Source organism: Eublepharis macularius, chromosome 4 (genome assembly GCF_028583425.1).
Source record: "Eublepharis macularius isolate TG4126 chromosome 4, MPM_Emac_v1.0, whole genome shotgun sequence".
NCBI classification, from domain to species: Eukaryota; Metazoa; Chordata; class Lepidosauria; order Squamata; family Eublepharidae; genus Eublepharis; species Eublepharis macularius.
Genome location: NC_072793.1, coordinates 179,888,169 through 179,907,386, shown reverse-complemented (window position 1 = coordinate 179,907,386; position 19,218 = coordinate 179,888,169). Strand labels below are relative to the sequence as shown.

The 19,218-nt window shown below is 48.1% G+C and overlaps 1 pseudogene; it reads left to right on the top strand.

Annotated features, from left to right (window-relative positions):
* Positions 1 to 9,443, top strand: part of LOC129327236 (zinc finger protein 208-like) — a 113,626-nt pseudogene extending 104,183 nt beyond the window's left edge.
* The last annotated feature ends 9,775 nt before the right edge of the window (positions 9,444 to 19,218 follow it).

The window sequence follows — 19,218 nt, the reverse complement described above, 5'->3', positions numbered from 1 at the left end:
GGACTGGTGGCTGTCTGATGACAACTTGTTTAGAGGGACCCCTTTCGGGTATCAACACCATGACATCACGGTTACCACTGATGCCTCTCTGTTGGGATGGGGGGCTTACTGTGGTGATGTGTCGGTGCAAGATGTCTGGTCTGACAGGGAAAAGACCCTCCATATCAATGTGCTTGAACTAAGGGCCATTCGTTTCGCACTTGTGTCTCTTACAGCACTGCTGAGAAATCGTCAGGTCTTGGTGCAGACGGACAACACGACTGCCATGTACTACGTGAATCAGCAGGGGGGCACAGTGTCCATGGCCCTGTGCCGGGAAGCCACACTCACTTGGCAGTGGGCTATCAAGAACGGCGTGTCGCTCCGTGCTATACACGTGGCTGGGTCGGACAATGCCCGGGCAGATGCCCTCAGCAGGGTCCCTTTACTGGAACACGAGTGGGAACTGAACGTGGAGTGCGTTGCGCCGATCTTCCAGATGTGGGGTCATCCAGTGATAGATGTGTTCGCCACTGCGGCGACCTCCAAGGCCCACACGTTCTGTTCCAGGGCAGGGAGCGACCCCCTCTCTATTGGGGATGCCTTCCAGTTTACGTGGACGCAGGGCTTGCACTACATGTTTCCTCCGTTCCCCTTGATTCCCAGGGTCTTGTGCAAGATAGAGGAGGACGGGACGGACTGCATTCTAGTGGCCCCCTTCTGGCCACGGCAGGTTTGGTTCCCGAAGCTCCTGCGGATGTCCCAACGGACGTATGTGAGTCTGCCCCCTCGGCAAGACCTTCTCCTAAACGGGAGCCTGGTCCACCACGATCCAAGGAAGCTGCATCTAACGGCTTGGCGGATCGTTCCTCCCCGATAGGCTTTACTGACGAGGTACAGAGGGTCCTCCTGAATGCTCGTCGGCCATCCACTAGGCGCGCTTATGCGGCCAAGTGGCGCAGGTTTGAGCTCTGGGCACTTGCCAGAGGAGTGGTGCCTGACAACAGTCCCTTGGGGGTGGTGTTCGAGTATTTGTGCCACTTGCGTGGCCTGGGCTTGAAGGCTTCCTCCCTCAAGGTCCACCTGGCAGCGATATCAGCTGCTCACACCCGAGTTGAGGGTGCTACGGTGTTTTCTCACCCACAATCCCGCCAGTTCCTTAAGGGCATGTACAATCTTTACCCACCTGTGTCAGCGCCAGTGCCTCAGTGGTCGCTGTCCTTGGTGCTCTCACGTCTCATGTTGCCTCCATTTGAACCGATGGCTACATGCCCCTTGGATATGCTATCCTACAAGGTGGCATTCTTGGTGGCCGTCACATCGGCCAGAAGGGTCAGTGAGCTGTCTGCACTGCGGTCTGACCCTCCCTTTCTTGTGTTTCATCCCAACAAGGTGGTCCTGCGTCCCTGCCTTGGGTTCCTGCCCAAGGTGGTGTCCGCCTTCCACCTCTCGCAGGATATCTCACTGCCTGCTTTCTTTCCTCAACCCTCCTCTAAGGGGGAAAAGGCCCTCCATACCCTAGACTTGAAGAGGGCCCTAGCCTATTACCTGGATAGGACGAAGGGATTCCGCTCCAGTCCTCACCTGTTTGTATGTTTTGGGGCCAAGGACAAGGGTAACAGGGCTTCCTCACAGACCCTGTCTAGGTGGATTGTGACGGCCATTAGCAAGGCCTATTCCCTAGCAGGGGTGGCTTGCCCGCTACATGTCAGAGCCCACTCCACGCGGTCCCAAGCATCCTCTTCGGCACTCCTCAGGGGGGTGCCCCTGGTTAACATTTGTAAAGCAGCCACATGGTCCTCTGCAGACACCTTTGTCAGGCATTACGCCGTTGATGTCAATGCGGAGCAGGATGTATCTGTGGCCAAGGCTGTCTTACACTCCCTTTTTTCCTGAGGGAATTTTTTGGTATGACTTTCTTGGCGTACCTGTTGGGTACCCTTGAGTGAAAGTGTGTATATATGTACCTGGGGGTGTGTATATATGTAAATATTGAATATTTATGTGTCCTTACACAGTTTTTTACATAGATGTATATATGCATATCTATTTATTGTTGTTCTTGTTTGTTCAATAAAATTGTGTTGGACTTCACCCCCGCCTTCCTTATTGTGTGAAGCTTGGTACACTCCCATGTGTGGAGGCACAGAAGAACGAAGATGAAAACAGGGTTAACATACCTGTAACTTATGTTCATCGAGTTCTTCTGTGCTGACACACAACCCTCCCTCCTACCCCGCTGTGAACTCCAATGCACAATACTGTGATGGCTGTAACGGATATTGGTGTTTTTAAGGTGTTACGGCTGAAGTGTGTTGGTCAAGCGGCGGCAAGGGAGAACTGAGGGAAGGGGCCGTTGGTCGCTGGAGGATCACGTGACCGTTTGGGCGGGAAAACGGTCGCTGAGGCGCGCGACAAACGGCCCCTTCGGAGCCATGGAAGCTCTAGAAAATTCTCCGGCGGCTGGCCTGCGCCTGCGCAGTCCCATGTGTGTCAGCACAGAAGAACTCGATGAACATAAGTTACAGGTATGTTAACCCTGTTTTTCTCTGTATTCTGTCCTGAGAGTGACCTCTTGTTCAGAGTAGAGGTTATGCATTAAAACAATCAGATGTTGGGGCACCCTCATTTCTTTTAAGACTCTCCCTAGCTTTTCATGATCTACACAGTCAAAAGCTTTGCTGTAATCTATAAGACACAGGCTGATTTTCTTCTGAAATTCTCTAGCATTTTCCATTAACCATCATAAATTTGCAATGTGATCTCTGGTGCCTATTCCTTTTCTGAATCCAGCTTGAACACCTGGCATTTCTCGTTCCATATATGGTAAGAGTCTTTGCTGTATAATTTTGAGCATGACTTTGCTTGCATGGGAAATTAATGCAATTGTCCGATAGTTACTGCACTCCTTGGCATCCCCTTTTTTGGGAATTGGAACGTAGACTGAGCGTTTCCAGTTGGTTGGCCATTGTTTTGTTTTCCATATTTGTTGGCATATTCTTGTTAAGATTCTGATGGTCTCCATTTTTGCGGCTTGAAATAACTCTATTGGTATTCCGTCTACTCTAGATGCTTTGTTTCTCTCAAATGCTTTGAGTGCAGCTTTTACCTCACTTTCTAGGATTTCTGATTCTTCATCAAAAGATTCTTCTTCGAAAGTATCTGTCATCCATCCATCTCTTTTGTATAGTTCCTCAGTGTATTGCTTCCATCTTTATTTTGTCCTGATCAGATACTGTATTTCCATAATGATCTTTCAGCATCCCAAGCCATGGTTTGAATTTCCCTTTGATTTCTTGGATCTTTTGGAACAAGTCTCTTGTTCTTCCTTTTTTGTTGTTCTCTTCTATTTCTTTGCACTGGTTATTATAATAGATTTCTTTGTCTCTGCGTACAAGCTGCTGAAAAGCTGCATGTAGAGTTTTGATCCTATTTCTGTTGCCTTTTGCTTTTGCTTCTCGTCTATCTTTAGCAATTTTAAGAGTTTCCTCAGACATCCATTTAGGCTTCTCCTTTCTTTTGGCTACAGGGATAGTCTTTGCACATTCTTCCTTGATAACATCTCTAGTTTCAGCCCATAGTTCTTCTGGCTCACGATCAATTAAACTTAGTATTGCAAATCCGTTCCTTACCTGGTCTTTAAATGCAGTAGGTTCTCTGAATTCCCAGTGTTCATTTTGAAAAAGTAATTTTCTAACCCCTTCTTTTGCAGAGATATAAGGAAAAGGGCATATCTCTGCAATGTGAGAGGCTAGAGGCTCCTTTTTTAAAAAGTCCTATGTTCAGGGAACCTGCTGAATCTATTACTGCAATTGTTGGTCCATATAAGAAGTAAAATGACCCACATCAATTCCTGACAGATCTCAGGAAAACATTTCCCCATCACAGAGAAGTGTGTAAGTGATTCTGAAGGGCCTGGCACATAGAGATTTGCCAGCTGGAAAGCAAACCAATGTAATAATGCCACTGAAATCTTTCCTTTCCCAGCCTCTTTTTAACGGTAGATGGTCTGCTGTCTGGAGCAGCCAGTCAGAAAGATGATTTACAGAGCAATCCTAAACAGAGTTACACCAGTCTAAGCCCATTGAAATCAATGGGCTTGGACTGGTGTAACTTTGCTTAGGATTGCACTGTAAGGACCCCAAGGAATGTCCTGAAGGGGTTCTAAGAGGGGAAGGGCTGACTGAGGAAGAGAGAAAGGGGGTGGGACAGACCGATTGCTGATTGCATTGGAAGGGGAGCAAGGCTGGCCCAGAGTGGACTCGGAGGTAGCACGTACTCTTGGGTGAACCACTGACTGTTGTGGGAGGCAGGAGCACTTCTCCCTTCAGATGCAGTACTAGGCTGAGAGCTGCCACTCTTGTTTCTGGTGGAGCAACTCAGGCGAATGGAAAGCAGACTGTCACTTCCAAGGCTGGATTCTCTTTTTGAGTATAAACCTGTTTCTTAATTTTTTTTTTCAATTTCTGACTTTCTTCCCATGTTTAATTGCTGAAAAAAAGAGTTGCCGGAGCTTTTTTTGGAGGAGAGGGGAGCCTTCCTCCCTTATCATAGTAGAAGGGTGGAGCGAGGATGTGGATTATGTTCCCAGATTGTGAGGGGTCCTTTTGAGGAGTCGAAGAAAGATGTTTTCACCTCTGGCATGGGGAACTGAGGTAACACCCCCGCCCCCGCATGCCTTCTTTATGCCGTGGAGAATAAGAATCCATACTGTTGGCATTGGTGTTGAATTACTAGCCTTCAACGAGGAGCTTTTATACTACTCAGTTGCCTTTCTTTTTTCTTTGAGCTGCCTACTTAGGCCTCTTAAATGGTTGACGCTGCTTTCTTGAAACATAGATCCAGAGGAGTTAGCCGTGTTAGTCTGTAGTAGCAAAATCAAAAAGAGTCCAGTAGCACCTTTAAGACTAACCAATTTTATTGTAGCATAAACTTTTGAGAATCACAGTTCTCTTCGTCAGATGCATGGAGGGCAGAAAGAAACTGGTCAAATATAGAGGAGGAGAGGGAAGGGGAGGAGGAGAGGAGGGATGTAAACAACTCCTTTGATATGGAGATGCAGACAGCTCCTTTTGATGTGGGGGATCAGTTTGCTTGTGTAAAAGTTCAAAGGAGTTTGCCGTGTTAGTCTGTAGTAGCAAAATAAAAAGAGTCCAGTAGCACCACCAAGACCATACAATTCCACTGCAGCACAAGCCTTCGATAACCACAGCCCTCCCCGCCAGATGCATCTGACAGAGAACCGTGGTCCTCGAAAGCCCACGCCAGGTGGGCTTTCTTGAAACAGACCCTCTTTTTTTTTAACTATTTATTTTTCATTTTACAATTTACGATATTCATAAATACACATAACAATAATACAAGAAACAAACCTTGGAATGGTCAATAACAATAACAAAGCCAATGTAATAGACTACAAAAACAGTGGAAGGGGGAACAGTGAGGAGATATTCTCATAATATAGCTAAGAAGCTAAAAGTATTGATGTCAGCATTAGGCAGGTTAGTATTGTGTAAGTAATTCAAAAAGGGCAACCATTGCGTAAAGAATGACGACTGAAACTGTGGTTTATCGTTAGAATGAAGGTGGTCTGCTATTTTTTCCATAGTAAAAATATCCCATACCTCTTTAATGGTATCAGAATCGCCTACCTTTTACATCAGCCAATATGGATGTAGGGGGAAATTCTTAAAACCACACTTGACAGAGAGATTCTCCAGAAAGCAGGAGATCCCTATTTTTCTCTTTTAGGTTGTTATGCGCGACCCTAAGAACGACACTTTTAATGGGTGCAGAAACCACATGAGAAGTGTTTACCTTAAAGAGAATACCATACAATGGATACACCAAAAAATGAACAATTGAATACCATTTATTTACATATTTTATAGTTCATCTTTCTCACTGTGATGTTTAAGGAGAGAGAAAGATTTATTGGTTTTAGGTTTGTTGTTCAGATTAAAATAATCTCAGCCATGTTCTTCACTAGCAACAAAGCCTATTGTGGAAAAAAATATAATGGGCTCTAGAACGGGGAGGGCAAGCAGGTAGGCATTGCTGCCTGCTCCACTCCTCCTGACCCCTGCCGGGTGAAGGTGGCGGCGGCACCGGTCCTGCACCTGATTCTCATCAGCTGAAGAGGAGGTGGCATTTCTGCCTGCTCTGCACCTGATCTCAGCTGAGTGAAGCGGGGGATATTGATGCCTGCCCTGAGCCTCATTTACATGTTTTATAGTTTGCCTTTCTCACTGTGATGTTTAAGGAGAGAGAAAGATTTATTGATGTTAGGTTTGTTGTTCAGATTAAAATCATCTCAGCCATGTTCTTCACTAGCAACAAAGCCCATTGTGGAAAAAAACACAATGGGCTCTAGAAAGGGGAGGGCGGGCAAGCAGGCATTGAGGCTTGCTCCCATGCCTGATCCCGGCCAAGTGAAGAGGAGTGGGCATTGCCACCTGCTCCACATCTTATCCTGGTCGGGTGAAGAGGGACATGCATTTCCACCTGCTCTGCACCTAATTCCCGTCCAGTGAAGGGGGGGCACTGCCACCTGTTCCATGCCAGGTCACCACTGGGTAAATGAGGGACATTGCCATTTACTCCATGCATGATTCCGGCTGGGTGAAGGGGGGTAGCATTTCTGCCTGTTCTGCTCCTGATCCTGGCCAGGTGAAGGTAGACGGGCATTACTGCATGCTCCACACTTGATCTACATCTGGTGAACAGGGGGCGGGCATTGCCCCCTGCTCCATGCTTGATCCTGACCAGGTGAAGGGGAAGTGGGCATTGCCGCCTGCTCCATGCCTGATCACTGCTGAGTGAATGAGGGACATTGCCCCTGATCCCAGTCAGTTGAAGGGGGGGGCAGGTATTGCTGCCTCTTTGCGTCTAGTCCCAGCTGAGTGAAGGGGGGGGGCATTGCTGCCTAATTAGCGCCTGATTCCCGCCAGGCGAAGAGGGGCATTGCCAACTGCTCCACACTTGATCCCTGCCGGTTGAAGGTGGTGGTCATTGCTGCCTGCTCTGTGGCTGATGCTGGCTGGGTGAATGGGGGTGGGCATTCCTTCCTGCTCCATGCCTGATCCCAGCCAGGTAAAAGGAGAGGAGGCATTGCCACTTGCTCTGCACCCTGATCGTCTCCAGATAAAGGTGGCGGGCAGTTGGGCATTGCCGCCTCCTCCCTGCCCCAATCTCTGCTGGGTAAAGGCGAGGGTGCGGGAGGGTATTGCTGCCTACTCCAGGCCCTGATCGCCCCTAGATGAAGTGGGTGGGCGGGAGGGAAGTACGCGCTGCCCCGCCTTAGCTTCCTGCCATGGCGCACTCTCTGGAGGTATAGTCTTTCTTGCCTGGGTTTCCCACCCCAGCGGCGCCCTATGAAGGCGCATCAGGATAACAAGTAAGTCATCTGGAATGCTGCTTACCTTTTATATAATAGGATAATAAAGCCTATAATTGATACACATAAAATGATAACATGCAAGCTTAGAGAAAATGAAAAAAGATAGAAATGCATCCTTCTTCTGTATATGTAAAACCTACTTTTGTAATGTGATAGGCTTTTTGTGGTTACAGGGATCAGAGTATATGATTTCAGGAACAGAACATTTTGACTTAAAAAATAAAGCATCCAGTTGATACACTCGAAAAAAAATTATAAACATACCCCTCTTTCCCTAGTTGTCACGATATGTCAGAGCAAAAGGCAGAAATAGTTTCAGGTTTCTTAATGTCAGATTTCTTTTTATTCCATCTGGCTGTCGCCCTCTCTTCCGACTCTTTTGTATCATTCCATGAGTGATTATCCCTTTCTTCAAAGATATTATTCTCTCCACAACCCTCCTTCAAACCACTCCCCCTCCTCATTAACTCAGGGAGGAAAAGAGGAAGTTTTTAACATTGGGTCATTTTGAGGTAGAAGGCCTTCATTGTGTATATAGTCTCCCTTTTGTCCACCTGGGCTATATTTTCTACTGTACAAATGTCTATTCTGGCTGGATACAGACTGTTTGAGCTTAACCCCTGAGCATTCACAAAGTGCAAACAAAAGTATCACAAGGCAAAATAGAAAACTCTGACAAGGATATTCAGGGAATGTGCTTCCTCATCAACCCAGATTTCTCTTCCTTTCAGCAGGAGGCCTGTGGAAGTCACATAATGAAACAGAAGCACATCTAGCGACTAACAAAGAAGAAACATACTCAGATGTGAAACAGAGCGTGGAATATAATGGTACCCTGAAGAAGCAGAAGAGAAAATGCTCATCGAAAGAGAGGAATATTTCTGACTTTTTGCAGCATAGAGACTCTCAAGTGCAAAACATATATAAAGGAGAAAACCGTATGGAATGCACTGCTGCCAGGAAAAATAAGAAAATATATAAATGTCTGGAGTGTGGAAAAAGCTTCAATCGGGATGGAAATCTTACTGTCCATCAAAGAATTCACACAGGGGAGAAACCTTATAAATGCCTGGAATGCGGAAAAAGCTTCAGTCACAGTGGCTATCTTACTGTCCATCAAAGAATTCACACGGGAGAAACCATATAAATGCCTAGAGTGTGGGAAAAGCTTCAGACAGAGTGGCGATCTTACTGTCCATCAAAGATTTCACACAGGGGAAAAACCATATAAATGCCTAAATTGTGGCAAAAGCTTCATTCAGAGTGCAAATCTTACTGTCCATCAAAGAATTCACACAGGCGAGAAACCGTACAAATGCCTGGAGTGTGGAAAAAACTTCTGTTTGAGTGCAAATCTTACTGTCCATCAAAGAACTCACACAGGGGAGAAACCATATATTTGCCTGGAGTGTGGGAAAGGCTTCAGTGAGAATGGAAAACTTGCTGTCCATCAGAGAATTCACACAGGGGAGAAACCATACAAATGCCTGGAATGTGGAAAAAGCTTCAGTCAGAGTGGTTATCTTGCTGTCCATCAAAGAATTCATACAGGGGAGAAACCATATAAATGCCTGGAGTGTGGGAAAAGCTTCAATCGGAGTGGAAATCTTACTGTCCATGAAAGAATCCACACAGGAGAGAAACCATATAAATGCCTGGAGTGTGGAAAAAGCTTCACTGAGAGTGGAAAACTTACTGTCCATCAGAGAGTTCACACAAGGGAGAAACCATATTAATGACTGGAGAGTGAAAAAAGCTTCATTGAGAGTAGAAAACTTACTCTCCATCAAAGAATTCCCACAGGGGGACTATGTAAATGCCTGGAGTGTGGAAAATCTTGAGTCAGACGGGAGATCTTATTGTTCATCAAAGAATTCACACTTTGCAGAAACTGTATAAATACCTGGAGTGTGGGAAAATCAGCCACAGTGAAAGATTACTTTCCCATCTAATAATTCACTCGATGGGGAGGGGGTGCCATAGAAATACTTGGAGATTTGTTGGACGTTTCTTCAGATAGATTGGCTTAAAAAATTAGAATGCAATGTAATAAATCATAATAATATCTACCATAGTATAATTGCTTCGAAGGTTTCAGATATTAAAAGCCGAATCCTGAGAAGTCGTCAGCCCCAGCATATCGGTGTTTTGTGGGGTAAGGGGGCACCGCACGTCCCAGTCTTCATGGTCCAGGGTGCAGAGTGCGCATTCTGAAGTCCGTGTTGTCCCCAACTATAGCCACTGCTCAGAAAGCAGTGCCTGATGACATCCCTCTGAGTGGCAGAAAGGGATGCAGGCAACTCCCCTCCCCCACTGATGCAGCTGCAGCCCCTTGGCTCCTCCTCCCATTGGCATCTAGAGGACAGGGAGGGAAGACCCAGGAACTGTGCAACCACAACAAAGGTCTGTGATATCAGCGACACTCTCATGCACCTCACTGATGAGTCACGTAGGTTTATGATCCTGCAGGTGGGGCCCAGAGTTCTCTTGGAATTACATTTTGAGACCATAGAAACCAGTTGGCCTGGAGGAAACTGCAGCTTCAGAGGTCATACTCTATGGTATCACGTCCCCAGTTCCGTCCTTCCCTACTTCAAACTCAGGCCTCTCCAAGAATCGCCCCAAATCTCACACGAATTTCTTAAATCAGAGCTGGTCACCCTAGATCAGTATCAGAGTCACAGTCCATGGCCCACTTGCCTTCTGCCAGGCCAAGGTGTGGCAGCCATCTGTAGGAATATATGAAAGCATCTCAGAAAACCTTTAACACCTTGCATAGTCCCATGGGGAAGTGCTTCAATGTATGACATGTGCCAGCTGGGTCCCAGGTACTTTGGGACAGGGATGGCAGTTAAAAAAATAAAGCCCAATAATTCTATTGGCAATGTTCTGTCGATCTGGCAGCAAAACATAAGATTGAGTCTGGGATCAAACCCAGGGCCACCACATCCCAAACATGCATCCATAGCTCCACCCCACCCCAGCAAAGAAGGAGGAACCACATCAGATATCAAATATTCCACTACGAATGATGACAAACACCAGCCGTATGGGGCCTGGCAGAGAGGGGTGGCCCAGTGGAAAGGCACTGGGATAGGATGGCTGGACCTCTGGTTCAGTTCCCACATGGAGAGAGGCCAGAGTCAGGCCAGTGGAGCTCGGCTGATGGTTTGCCCATGCAAACCACAAAAGGGGGGGGGGACCATCCAGCTGATGGGCCAAAAGAGATGTTCATCATTTTGACTGACACCCTCCTTCACAACCCCTGCATGCCACACTGACAGGACTGTCACTTCCAGTGTCAGCCTCCCCCGTGTATCTGCCTGGTAGCTTATCAGATGCTAGCAGCACTGGGGGGGGGCAGTGTATTGGACCCAGTGGAATGCTCCCCCCTTGCGTCTGCATACATATCCCTCCTTTGACCAGACCCCCTACCCAGTTCCCTCTGCAAGGTGCCGACATCCTTCAGCAGAGAGAGCAAGTGGAAAGGGTGGGCCTGCAGAGGGAATCCATGTCAGTCCAGGGTAGGAAAATAGGGCTGAAACCCAGTGGCATCATGAAGTCTAACTGCATTCCTTCCAACATGCATGTATGTGAATGCCCCCTCCCTCCAGACACAGAAAGAGGAAACCATTCTGTGAAGCCCTTTGGGGAAAGTATGGACGGGGGTGTAGTTAGGTCAGAGAATGGTGTCAAGTAGGGAGTGGGTGTGGGAAGCAAGCCTTGACTGCAAACACACAGGGACACAACTGTTAATCTCTTTACACTTTATTGAACAGTAGCGAGGAAACAGTAACGAGGTCCAATGAACGCGGTTGCCAACTCTCTCTGCCCAGTATAGCCCCTGTGCCTTTCGGAAATGCTCCAGGTAACCATGGGGAGGTGTCACAGTTTCCAACAGCATCCTCCCCAATAGGACCCTGTGTGTACATTGGGGTACCAATTGGTTGATTGTACACCCTCAAATTCAAGAGGGTGGTGGCAGAATGGAAGTGTGACTCTGGGATCCCATCTCTGGCAGAAGAGTGGAGAAGGAACTGTTCTTATTGCTCTGTGTGGAGCACATAGTTCCATGCCAAAGTCCTAAACATAATGTCTGCATCTTGAGAGTCGTCGGCTGGAAAAAGCAGCGGCCGATGCCTTGAAGACCTGCTGCCAGGCTGAAAAATGATATTTCCCCCCGTTTCATGCTCAGAATCCAACTTGGGACTCATTTTAGCATCCTTGGGAGAATCTTGGCTGCTTTCCTCCAGCTGGGGCCTGGACAGGTGGGACATCTCAAAAAGCTGTTCTCGAAGTCCAACAAATTACCCTAAGGCTGGCCAAATCTGTACCTTTTAAGCTGCTCTTCTGCTACCTGGACTGGTGCTTACCTGGGGCGCTTCAGATGCTTCAGGAGGTGGGCTTGTAATAATTTCTTTTTGATGACAGGCATAAGAACCTCAGAGTTTTTTCAGCGGTATGCTGTGCAACCCTCACATTTTGGCACCTGAATGCTTCTGTGCATTTTTCCTGGAAGCGAAATAATATTTGGGCTACTTGTTTTATGTTAGTCATGTTAGTCATTTCTGCTCTGCTTTTCTCCTTGATGGAAACCCAAAGCAGCTTCTGTCCTTCCCTCCCTCTAGCCCCCCCCCTCCATTTTGTCTTCTGATTTCAGGCTGCAAAACCAGCTGATTCCCAAGAGCCCTCTAGGCACCCCCAGAGCCTGACAACGAGCATGCCCGGAAGGCCTGGCCAGCAGCCTCAGTGGAAAGGGGCCCCTCCCAAGAGCCTGGCAGACCAAAGCAAGAGCCCAGAGCCCAGAAAAGGTATGCCCCACTGCCACCTGCCTTAGTGGGATCTTGGAGAAAGGGGGGGGGGTCCCCACTCCCCCCCCCCACTACTGACCCTGCTCCCTTCTCTCCTTTTCTCTCCATGTTTCCGCAGGAGCTATCGTCATATGAACACACACGGGAAGGTGCCTGAATGAGACCCTCAGTCCACCAAGGACAGTATTGTCTGTTCAGACTGACAGCTGCTCTCCAGGGCCTCGGGCTTTCCCATCCCCTCCTGCCTGATATGTTTTGAACTGGGGGTACTGGGAATGGGGCCATGGCAAAGTGGAAGGGCGTCTGCTTGGCATGCAGAAGTTCCCAGGCTCAGTCCAAGGCACCTGCAGCAAAAGGATCAGTCAGACTGTGATGGGAAAGGCCTCCTCCGCCTGCGACCCTGGAGCGCTGCTGCTGCCGTTCTGCGTAGACGAGACTGACCTTGATGGACCTTGTCACCAATCAGGAATCTGAGAACAGGGCTGGAGCAAAGCATAAGTATTAACATGACACATTAAACAACACAAAACTACATAGTAGGATCCTACTATGCAACAGGCAGTATAAGATGTACTTAGTATAGATCATAGCCTCTAAACTTTTGCCCATGTAACTTTCTGAACCATTCTGCAAACTGTACGACCCTGTTACCTGTGTCGAAAAGCTGTTTTAAATAACTTGCTTTAGCATAGTTTGTGGAAAGCTGAAAGAGTGGGAGCTTTCCTGACCTCTTCAGGCAACCCGTTCCACAGGGTGGAAGCCACCACAGAGAAAACGTGTGTGCGGACAGCTGTTGATTTTGCCCAACTGCAGGATCATAGCTGCAGAAGGCCCTGTAAATAACCTCTAAGTTCCCTTTCCCCAGTAGCCCTGGGCAGTTGCTGGGTGAAGTGAGGTAAATACAGGGAAGGGGCTGCCTGTCTGGTGGAGCCTCTAAAAGATGAGAGACCCTCTGAGGGTTTGGGTCAGGGCTCTCTGCCTGCCAGAGTGGAGGCTAGACAGGTGGCCCGTGGTGACCAACCCTTACCTGCCTGGGAAGCCCCCAACCTGTGAAGGGAGGTGAGGCAGAGGGAGATTGCCACTTAAAGGAAAAGTAGGAAAGGGTGTGTGACGTTTTTCAGTGCTTCCTGGGAGAGGGGCAGAACCCGGCCTTATAAGGAGAGTTTGAGTAGGATCTTCTTTCTGTATTAGTTTCTCACTTGCAGGGTAGGGCGTCCTTTACACAGGGAACATTAAAATGTGCCCTTCTGTTGGCAGTCCTGCCTGTCTCCCTTTAACTCTCACAGCAGACCTTTCCCCAGGTAGGCAAAGTCTTCTTTTATTCATTGGAGAGGGAAACAGAGCAGACAGGAACGATGGGTGTTTTTGCACAGAAATCCTCATTCACATTTTGCACTTTCATGGCCAAATCTTTTATGGTTCAGTTGATGTGGGCATGTGCCATCAACCTACTTATGGCAGCCCCAAAAAGGGGCTTTCATGGTGGTTTCAGTTGGGTAGCCATGTTGGTCTGCAGTCCAAGAGCCAGGTCCAATAGCACCTAAAAGACCAACCAAGTATGAGGTTTTGCTCATTCCTTAGAAATCTAGTTGTTGTTTAAGGTGTTACTGAGCCCAACCTTGCTCTTCTCTGGGGGTCTCCCAGCCAATTCTGACTCGGTCAGACCCTGCTTAGCATCCAACCTCGGATCAGACCAGGCTATATTATGCCACCTTCCCTCCCATTGGTTCAACGAGGGGAAGCCCAGCGAGTGCTCAGTCTAATATTCGGATTGCTTGATCTGGAGTGTGTAAACACAATTGGAGAAAAAGCAGGATTGGAGTCCAGCGGCACCCTATTGACCAACCAGATTTTCAGAGTGTTAGCTTTTGAGAGTCATAGCTCCCTTCTTCAGACCTGAAGAAGGGAGTTTTGACTCTCAAAAGCTTGTTTTGTGTGCTATGTGCCATCAACTTGCCTCCGACCTATTGCGACCCTATGAATAAAAGACGTTCAAAACGCCCTATCATTAACAGACTTGCTCAGGTCTTGCAAACTGGAGGCCGTGGCTTCTTTTATTGAGTCAAGTCATCTCGTTTTAGCTCTTCCTCTTTTCCTGCTGCCTTCCTCTTTTCCTAGCATTTTTGATTTTTCAAGACTCTGATAATCTGGTTGGCTTCTAAGATGCTACTGGGCTTAAATCCGGCTGTTCTACTGCAGACCAACACGGCTACCCACTTAAAGTACCCACCGGAGGGCGACAGAGAAAGCTGGCAGAGACTTCCCTTCCCGGGTTGGAGGAACAGAGGAAACCTCTGCGTGAAACCCGGTCCTCCTTCGTCTCCAGCTTGCCAAGGCCGCGCCTCCCTCTCCTTCCCCCGCTGTCCTTTGCAGGCTTCGGTGGGGCGAGTCCCCCTTCCCGGAGGCGCCGCCAGGAGGGGGGCTGGCGAGGCTTCGCAAAAGGGGCTCCGCTTCTCCCCACCCGCCACGCCGCACCTCCTTCGCCGGTGAGTTTCAAGCGCAGACGCGGAGAAGGTCTCCGGGCCAGGCTGCCGGATCGCAGTAAGTCGGGGGGGGGGCCTTGAAGACCTGATGTTTCTGGTTTATTGTTGGATTGAAATGGCGCTGGGCCTTTAAGGTGCCGCCAGATGATGTTGTTTTAAGGGAAGGGAATGGGCGGCAGGAGAAAGAGGGGTGGGAGGGGCAGGAAGGGGCCAGGCAAAAAGCAGCCACAGATCCAGAGCTGGACCCCCGCACCCGGCCTCCGAAGCTGCTCCCTGGTGTATGGGGGAGGGGGCTCTTACCTCTTTTGTGCAAAATCAGGAGGTCCTTGCCATGCGCTTACCTGTGACTGTGGAATGTCTTGAGGGGGCTTAGCTCTAGCACGTCCTAATAGCAGGAGAATTCCAGAATCCAGCTGGCAGTTGGCATCCCAAGGTGGAGGCTTCAGAGAAGGGAGGGGAGAGGCCTGGTCTGGAGCCCAGCTAGCTGGGTCTGGAGCTGAGCGCCAGAGAGGCCACTTTTGCAGAAGGCACAAATTCATCCCTGATGGGGGAAGGCTGGCGCAGGCCGCAAAGAGCTCCAGTGTGGCCAAGGAAGCTCCTTATGAGTGTGATGGGAGGCTCATGGGGCAGAAACTGAAGGTAAATTATTTATTTTAAATTTCTCTAAGTATAGTTCCTGAAGATGCTTACAAAATCCCCCAGTGCCTGAGAACACAAATAAAAGGTAATGAAAGCGGCAGCAATTGATTTTAAGTACAGGAGCAAACTGAGAGCATTGGCAAAATCAGCATTATTCATTAGGAGCAGAAAACCGATACAGTGAATCTGGTGAATACAAAAAAATTCAGGAAGGTACAGCAGTGATAAAGGTGTGTCAAATACACTAAAATGGCAGTGAGCGCTATTTCTGCAGTAACTCCAAAATACCCACAAAGTCCTGATTGACTTGACCAATCTGAGAGTAGCTGAGCTGATAAAATTTAAGGGAGAAGCCCTGGGAGGAATGGCACCCCAGCAGAGTTCTGTGTGGTAATGCAACACTAACAGTGCAGTCCTAAGGTGCCTTACCCCTTCCTAAGCCCATTGAAGTCAGTAGGCTCTGCAGAGAGTAACTCTATAGACTTACTTAGTGGATTTCTATGCTGCATCACCAAGGAACCTGCCCAAGAAAGTTGACAGAGTAAAACTGTTAAAATATCTTCTTGCACTGCATCTTTTTGGCTTCACAGAACAAGTACCCCTACACATTTGGTTATTCCTAACAGCTGAGTAAGGAAACTCTGTGGTCTTGTTGGGAATACAGACTGGAGACCAGTTCCCAGGTGGAGGCCCTGAAAGGATTCCTGCTGAGCCAGGCAGAGGCCAAGATGCAGGAAGAGCAGGTGAGACGGATCCAACCTGGGAGCTCCAAAGGGGTGACCGATGTAAAGGACTCTCCTACTAATCCCACTCCCCAATAAGCACCCAACATTTCCCCAAAACCAGACCATTTCCCAGGTTTTTCCCAGCACCATTCCTCCCCTAATCCGCCTCCCTGTGCCTGCCTGCTGTTTCAAAGGATGTCAGAAGGGCCTGCAGATTCCCCCAAGGGAGACGAGGCTCCCTCAGATCGAGGGCAGAGGCTGCAGTTCTGGGGCATGGAGCAAGGGCAGGAGGGAGGTAAGGAAGGGTGAATGGGGCACCTCGCAGCATCTTCTCCTTTCTGCTGAATAAGCCTGAAATCATGCTGCTGTCCCTCTTGAGGGAAACGGTCCTTTCCTCGAGCATCTCACACAGTTTATAAAAACTGTTGCCTACATCCAAATCAGCCCTTGAGGATGTAGCCAAAAGAAAGGATCACAAACACAGAATTGTTTATGTAATGGCATTTATGGTATTTCTTCCCAGTAGTGGTAACATTCAGTATCTTCCCTCCTGTAATTCCTCCCCCCTTTACCTTCCCTTGGTGCTGGAGGTGGGGTGGTGCTGCATTACAATATTCCATGGGGAGGTGGCGTGTGAGAAATTACTTCTGTTTTGCAGAATCCCCGAGGCTCTATCAGTTGGGCTCTCTCTCCCTCCTGGTGTTCGTTACTGTGGATTGAGGGTCTTGTTTTCACTTGTGTATGAGGGCTGTATATGGAGGAGGCTAGTCCGACCTCCTCAGAGGGGATTGAAAAGGATGGGGCCGCAAGAGAGAAGGCCGCTCTGCTTTCATCTGGGCCTGTAAGCTGAATGGGGAGGGGAGCAGCCTGAAATGCCTAGGAGGTGATTCCAAATGAGGGGGCTGTAAGAGGAAAAGCTCTTCTCTGCCGCCTCTCAAATCTAACCCTGGTAAATAGAAGGATGCCAGACACGGCCCCTCCAGATCTGTGGTTTCCATATTTTTTTGATATGGTGACTCTCATGAACCACGCAAATTCATGGCCTGTTCCGCCTCAGGTCCAATTCAGAAGAAGCAGACAGATAGAGTCCAATGAAGAGAGAAAAACTAAGTTACTTTATTTGAATAGAGGGAAGACAGTGGATACAAGGGGAAGTAAAAGCCCAGTAAAACCAACCGCTCTTCAGAGGTCTGAGAGCCATTACATCAACTTTTATCACCTTGGGTTCATTAGAAAGAAATTATACATTCAGTAAATTATTGGTCAAGTTAGTTACGTGTGCATGTGACCTAGTGTCATTCCATTGGTCTGGCATAATTAGGGGTTGTCCTCTTTTTCAATTTACACTTGAAAAAGTAGTTTATCATTTCAAAGAACAAACATTTTTACTTTGGCAACTCTGATATCAATTCAAGTATCCATTGACAGATGTGTGCCATTTTCAAGACTGACCTGTATCTGTTCCCATCCTTAATGCAACTAGCGGAACACATTGTTAATTTATTCCATTACATGATGTAGGTGCTGGGAAGTGAACATCTCCCCAACATTCCTGAGACAAAGGCTTTGATACAAGCACCCCAATCTATGGCAGGATGGTGGCCATTTATCTCTTGCAATGTTGCCAATGAGAGAATTGAGATTCTACAGACCCGGATCTTGGAAACCCATGAATATCTAATCTGTCTGTGGAGCACAGAAAACAAATTGCCTTGTTTTCACAGATTCTAGGAATGCAGTTTCATTTCTACTGTCAGCACTTTTGCTAGCTTGCCAGGACAAGAGAAAAGTGGGTAAGGGACTTCTCTGTGTGGCGATGTAAAGACCCAGGCTTCTTTACAGAAAGACAAACATCATAAAACATGATTGCATCTACTTCCATATGGTCGTCATCTTTCTAATACATAGTTGTGCTATATCTAGAGTTACATAAAATAGCACTCAGGGCCTCTGAGGGCCTCTGCTTACCACTCAGAATTTGAGGGGCTCAGGGCTGCGGCCCACACTCATGTCCAAAGTTTGTATGGTGACCTATCGTGGGCTTGCCGAAGAGACTGAGAAAGTGTGTGTGGGAAGAGCACAGGGTTGAGGAGATGCAAGAAGATGGCAGATGCTGGTAAAGAGTTGGGTGGTAATTAGGTTGGCACTGAACTTCTCCCACAGCAGGTAGAGGGCAGAGAAGCACTTCCGAGGGTTGGGCAAGTCTGTGCTGCTGAAGGAGCCATGCGAAGAGGCAGCCTATGCACACACGTGCCATTTTCTCTCACTTTTCCATGCACTGAACAGCTCCCACCTACTCTCCTGCCTGTTAGAGGTATTTTCCTGGAAGTCAATCTGAGTTCACCCATATTCCTTTTTCAGCAGGTAGTGGGCAAAAGCAACCATCTTGCTAACGTAAGAATTCTGAAATCCTAATTTTTCACTGTCACAGCCACCCCCCCCCTCTTCTTCCACCTACTATCATAAAGTTGCTAGTTGGCAGACAGCTTTCCACCCCCACCCTCAATTATTGTCTCAATGGGGGAGGGCAAGCGAAGAATGTGAGATGGCTGTTGTGGGTTTTCCGGGCTGTATTGCCGTGGTCTTGGCATTGTAGTTCCTGACGTTTCGCCCGCAGCTGTGGCTGGCATCTTCAGAGGTGTAGCACCAAAAGACAGACATCTCTCAGTGTCACAGTGTGGGAAAGATGTAGGTCATTTGTATCTACTCAGGAGGGGTGGGGTTGAGCTGAGTCATGCCAGCCACAGCTGCTGGCGAAACGTCAGGAACTACAATGCCAAGACCACGGCAATACAGCCCGTGCTAGTTACATGATTAGAACAAATTACATGATTAAAAACAATATATAATAGAATCGCTTACGTTTTTCTGATTATTCTATCACCTCCTCCAAAATTGCCCCCAGTCTCGCTCAGTTTTGAGAAGTGAACAGCCTCCCTTCCTGGGCTGGGCCTTTTACAGTCTCGCTCCAAACCCTACCTCAACAACCTTCAGGATCCAAATTGGCCCAGTGTGAAGTGTGGGAGTGCTTCTGGGGGTCATACGAAGAGGTCCTTAAGCCGCCCTAGGAGAGCTCCCTGGAAGCCTGTTCCCCCCACCTTTGCCCCCTAGCGAAGAATGTGGCTATTTATCACCCACCCAGTCTCTGAAGGGCCCTTTCTGGGCCTGGGGTTTGCCAGGAG